Genomic DNA, 6,546 nt, shown 5'->3' with positions numbered 1-6,546 from the left:
TTGATGTACTTGTGCATAAGTGGGCATTTTAATGCGCTAAATTGTTTTATCTAATGCATAAACAAATAATAAACACGCACACATACGCATAAATGCTCACATACACACATATAGACATATATCAATAGTGAGAGATTGATAGATAGATAGATTTCTAGACAGATATATAGATCAATTTAGTGTCATATCCACATTCATTTTTGCTTAATCATTAGAGTCGAAGTTTAAAATAAATACCTGTCAAAGGATTCGAATCCCGTTGCAAATAACGTTTAATTCACCACTCTGATATACAACGGCTAGTCCAATAATGATTACCATGTAAAAGTAGAAAAATAACGTTCTATATAATGCCAAATACTTAAACGCTATCAAAATACACGGAATTTGATTGTGTTCAACAAAAGAGGCTAGCCCATCTCTTTACAATATATTATTATATATTTTTTATAAGAAAGCGAATCTTTATAATAACATCCTCTAATTTATTAAAGAATTTGATACGATGCTGTTTTAATGATAACGATAATCGTATTTGTGAAGATTGTATTGCAATTATATGATAAAGTGTCCCACGAAAATTCCACTATGATTACTACATGAACCTGTATAATTTACTCTTAATATTATTGTTCCACTCCAAATAATATATGTGTGCAAAATAAATTTAAGTGTATTTAAGTCAATATAATGCAGAAATGTAACCGATAAACATATACTTAAGCAATAAAAGATAAATGAATAAACAACCTATGCAGTTTCACGTTTATTCATTCAATGAATGCGTGTATATATATGGTTATAAAACATATACAAGCCAATGATATATAATTCAAAATGTACGTGGAGATATCTAGAGGCACGACGTTTCGCCCATCATATGCGGGCTGTCTTAAGCCATCTCATTGAACATCCCTCTTGGGAAAACAGCATAACACAGGCGAAATGTCAAACAACTAGGTTTCTCCGCTTCCATTTTACATTTCACATATATATATATATATATATATATATATATATATATATATATATATATATATATATATATATATATATATATATATATATAAGAAAAACTAAAAGATTCGTCTGCCTTACTTTTAATGCTAGGTTTATTTATGGTGTCTTTTAAATTCAATAAAAATCCTCCTAAATTTGCTGATGAGGAGACCGTGCTTACCAAAAAAACTATATATAATTGTTCTACATAACTTCATGTATACCACAATAAAAAGCACGGATTTCCGAAACGATCGTACAGATAATTGATTTTGTTGTTGTTCCTTCTTATGAAACTGATTTTTAATTTAATTAAAATTTGATTTTTAAATTTTAAAATTTTTTTTAAATTTTTAAATTATAAATCACATTACTTAATATATATATATATATATATATATATATATATATGGAGAGAGAGAAACGATATATGTAGAAAACTATATATATATATATATATATATATATATATATATATATATATATTAGTTTTTTTTATAATCTTCGCATGTAAAGTAGTGTTACTTGCGTCAAGTGATCAGGTAGAATATATTTGTTGCAATATAGTGGAAACCTTTTAATTGGTATGAAATCGATTGTCAACTGAGTAAATTCCATAGAAATTGGAACCTTACTTGTGTGTATCAGATGTATTAGTTCAGCATATGTGACACACATTATATGTGTTGTTACTTAAATATATTGATTTACCAACGATATATATATATATATATATATATATATATATATATATATATATGTGTGTGTGTGTGTGTGTGTGTGTGTAGGTGTGCATGTATACATACGTATATATGTATACCTACATATATATATAAATGTCTGTATATATATATATATCGCGTTGAAAAATCAATATATAACGTTAAATAAGATTTGAAAATGCATTCATTATGTATTAACACAAGTAATATGAGTAACATATGCTGCATTTATACACCTATGTATATATGTATCGATCTATATATCTATATACATCTCTCTATATATATATTTATTTTTATATATGCATATATGTATATATGGTTAAAATATTTACTTGAAACGAACTAGATTAGTATATACCAATCGTAATGGGTTAAAAAATCATTCTCATAAATAACGTGTTTTTTTATAATTACAAATATATATATATATATATCAGAAAAATGTATCATTCACATAATCATATAATGCATTCCTTTCAATACGTCTCACTTTTCGCCGTCAATCGGAGGAGGTATGATTAAATAACCGACTATTACAGACACTAAACTGTAGTTACAACATATATGGTTCGGTAATCAGTAGTTATACCCAAAAGTATTCATTTTACTGTGCAAGTTATCTTGGCAAAAAACTAACCTAACTACGAGGTAGATCACAGAAGTTTGTAATTGTTTGATACGCCCCTCCATTGCGATCAATGGATTATCTCATAACGTTACTTCCTTAGGTGACGTTATTTCCGGTTTCGAGTACTGGTGTCTAACAGACAGAGATTTGCATGCGGCCACGGAGGTTGTGTGCAAACGCCCTACCGTTGAGGAATGTTATTGCTTAACTCGCTTTGCCTGTAATATCTGTGAATACATATTTCGTTCCTAAAAACTCCGTGTTCCTTCGTTCTTATTACCATTTAACCTCATAACTGTAATGGACGTAAAAAAAAACACAAATACGAAAATAACCTATAATACCGCTCATAATGCTAACATTTTTGGGAGATGAAGTTGACTGAAAGGGTTACAATGCTCACTAAGCAATTAACGTATACGGAGAAGCCTCTTAATTATCTTGGTATAGTCACAATGAAAATGTTCATGTTTAAATCTAAATCTTATTATTTATCAATTAATATGAAATAACGCTCAATTGAGCTAATAAGGACGTTCATGTAAATAATTCAAAACCTAATTTATGTTATATATGTATTAGCATGTATTCCTCGATGCAAAAGTATATAGGAACAGTCTCTTTTTAAACAAATATTTATTAACATGTTTTACATAATAATATCTCTACGTAATATATAGAATACGTTTGGAAGAGTGTGGGGTTCGTAAAAGTACGTATAAATAGCATGGAAATCAAATGCAATTAATGTAATGGCAAAATCATTTTACACTCTAGTAGATGAAACTATTAGCATTATACTATGCTGTATCAAGAAACTCATACAGATGGATAAGGAGAATATTTATTGTTGTACCTTAGATTTATTTATGTTATTGGTTTATGGGGATTTATTACTTTTATTGGTTTAGTGGGGTTTATTACCGTTAAGTTCTAATTAGTAATTTGAACTTTAAGAAAATTGCTTTAAGACTAGTACTATACATTCGTCCGGGCGCAGTCAACAAATCTAAACTTTTTTTCGATATATGCAATCAAAGCATTTGCAAGAGTTAGGTGCTCTCTATCCGAATGTTTTCAAACCGTATTCTCAACACAATCTATAGCTTGCTCTGCCCTCTGTAACCATAGAAACGTTCGACGTTATCACAAAAATCGATCACGTTCCGAACAATGGTGGCTTAAGTATCAATACTCGACCGCTTCCTCAGCCATTTCGGGCATTTTGCTGGAGAGATCGATAACGGTATTGAGGCTCCAATGAAACAGGACTCGTTTTCAATTACTGAATCGATTTGGTGTGGCGCGGTCCTTGTTTATTTCGGACTTTGACTTCAAGTCTACGTTTGTTATTCGTTTGTTATTCGACATATGCACAGGCCAATTGTGATATACAATAAGTTTACGTTAGAGCATCCGTTTGTCAAATTCTTTATTGCTTTGCACATAGTTTCGCTTATATATATATATATATATATATATATATATATATATACACTAATTTATTTAATACTCCATATTTTTTAATCATTGTACTTACGTATTAGTCCCGTTCGTGCAACATTTTTTTTTATACTAAGATCTGTTTAATTAAACATATGTCCTGCTAATACGTCCCACGTTACCCTCCCTTGTTTATCATTTTATTAAATCCATTTTAATTCAAAGCCATCCTGTTTTGTAGGAAGGAACGATCAGTTTTTATGTTTTCTTTTACCAAACACAGAATTATCTTGACGTAAATAATGTTCGAGTGAAAACTTTTAAATATGATTGTATTTGGCGTGTTGGATACGAACAGAAAATTGACGATATGAATTTAAAAAGAACTAAACAGAGAATTGCAATAATAAAATTATTTTTTTTTAATTCCTGTTAAGATGTTCTTGGTTGAATTGGCAACATCCTTTAATTCCCTCCCAGAACAAATTAATAATATTCGTTTTTTTTTTATTTTCAAGTTTTTACTTTTCTTTTCGTTTAATCCTATTTATGTTACTTTTAGTGCTCGCATTTTTCAATGTAATCCATGATGTTTCCATACTTAACTTTGCCATAATATTCTCTTGTCAGTGTCTGAAATTATATACTTTTTTATTTATTTGCTAAGTAGGCATAATAAATACTAACTTATTTTATGAAAGCATTTATTTTAAAACTATTATGAGTAAATATATATATTTTTTAAATATGTATTGTTAAATATATTTCCAAACAAAATATTATCTTTTCTCTGTAGTTAAATGTATATATATATATATATATATATATATATATATATATGTATATATATGTATATATAAATATATAACTACTTCATTTACTTACATAAAATTAATATACACCGTATAGATTTATGCGTAAACTTTCAGTATTTACTTAAAAAGTGATCAATGCATAGGTAGAGCTTGTTAGTAATTTATAAAATATATATGGCGATGAAGCTACACTGAATATTCGGCGTTTCATTCACTATAGGATTCGTCAGGCTTATGGGCTAATAATGTGGTTGTTTCTCGTTTTTATATATGTTGAGGATTTTAGTTAGCCAATCGGCTTTCTAGAATCCACCGCGCCCCTTCCTGTCAGCCAATGGGCATGCATCTTATGGAACAAGGGATCTGTTTCAGAACTAGGTTAGTGGTTTAAGGCAGACGATTTTCCTCATTTCTGCTCTTTTTTATATATATAAATATACATATGTTTACACACATACATGCACACATACATATATATATACATATATGCGTGGCCGTTTATGTATATTTATGTTTATTTTATTTATTTATTTGTTTGTTTTCAATTGTTTTTGTTAGTTTTAAAACTATTTTGTATCGCTATTCTAGAGTAAGTTTTATTTTGTGAAGACAATTGTTTGCTATTTCTCGTCTACAGTTTAATAGATTTGGGGGTTCTTTAAAGTACAGGATAGCAAATTTTTCATGGAGGCATAATTTACATGGGTCATCTAAACGTCTACAAGTGGTAGCTTGCCTTATTATTTTCCATTCGACTACAGTCCGCTTTCTTTGGGTTCCCAGTATTTATTCGCTAGTGTTGTTTTTATACGGTGTTTTTTTATTTTTGAATGTACTTTTGTGGTCATAGTTTTGAAATCTAAGGAAGTCATGCCTACGTAATATTTCTTGTTATTCGGTTTTCTTTCGCAAATATTCTTGCTTGATAAACTACGCTTTTTGTTAGACATTTATTTTGAACTGGGCATAGTATGCGGTGTCTACAGTTGCATTTAACTTGTTCGTTATTAGTATTTTTATTTATGATATTGTTGTTTTTGTCCAGGGTTGGTTTGTTATTATTATCATTATTATTATTATTATTATTATTATTATTATTATTATTAATGTTATTTCTGCTAGTGTTGGTTTTATTTTGTCATGATGTCTACTTTTTTATTGTTTATTTTGTTGTTGTTTACATTGTTTTTATTTAGTATTCTGTTATTATGTGTTTTAATTATCATCTCTAAACTTTCGCAACAACTGTAAGATAACTTCAAGGTATTTTTATTGAGGATTTTGTGTAAGGGGTTGGTTGTGGGAAAGTGTTTTTCAATAAGGTCTAGAAATCTGTTACCAAGTTTTGTTTTTAACATTTGATTGTATGGGACCGTATACCAAATTATAGTTCTTTTTCTTCTGTTTTTGATTTTATTATAGTTGTTGGTGTTTTGTTGCTTATATTTGATATCGAAAATTTTTGTATCCACTATTTTTAGGGCTGTTTCTAGATATTGGTTGACCTGTTAAATGCATTTTATCACTTGAGTTATTACTGAGTCTACTTACGATCGAGTTGGGAATGTGTGTTATAATTGGTGGTGGGTGGTTGGAATTAGAGTTTACGTAAATCGGAGTAGCCTAATCTTTTATGTATGGTTCATATGTGTTTTTATCTAAGTTTAACGTGACGTCCAGGAAGTTTTTTATTTTTATGTTAGCTGATACGTCTGCTTTCATGCCAATTTTTTTCATTTCCTTGTGTATGATTTTCTTAAAGTTTTCTCCGTTGAGTTTGTTAGAGTTTTTTTTTTTATTATAGCTACTCCGTCATCTCTATATAGGCCGATATCCGTAGTATCGAATATGCTTGTGAGGGTATATAGAATGAATAATCCCACAAGAGCTGATGCCTCTGCAGAATCTCTGTCACCCATCGCCAAATCAAACGAAT

The sequence above is a fragment of the Euprymna scolopes genome, chromosome 3 (genome assembly GCF_053919585.1).
Source record: "Euprymna scolopes isolate OS-2025 chromosome 3, ASM5391958v1, whole genome shotgun sequence".
In the NCBI taxonomy this organism is placed as follows: Eukaryota; Metazoa; Mollusca; class Cephalopoda; order Sepiida; family Sepiolidae; genus Euprymna; species Euprymna scolopes.
Note: the sequence above shows the minus strand (reverse complement) of the source record.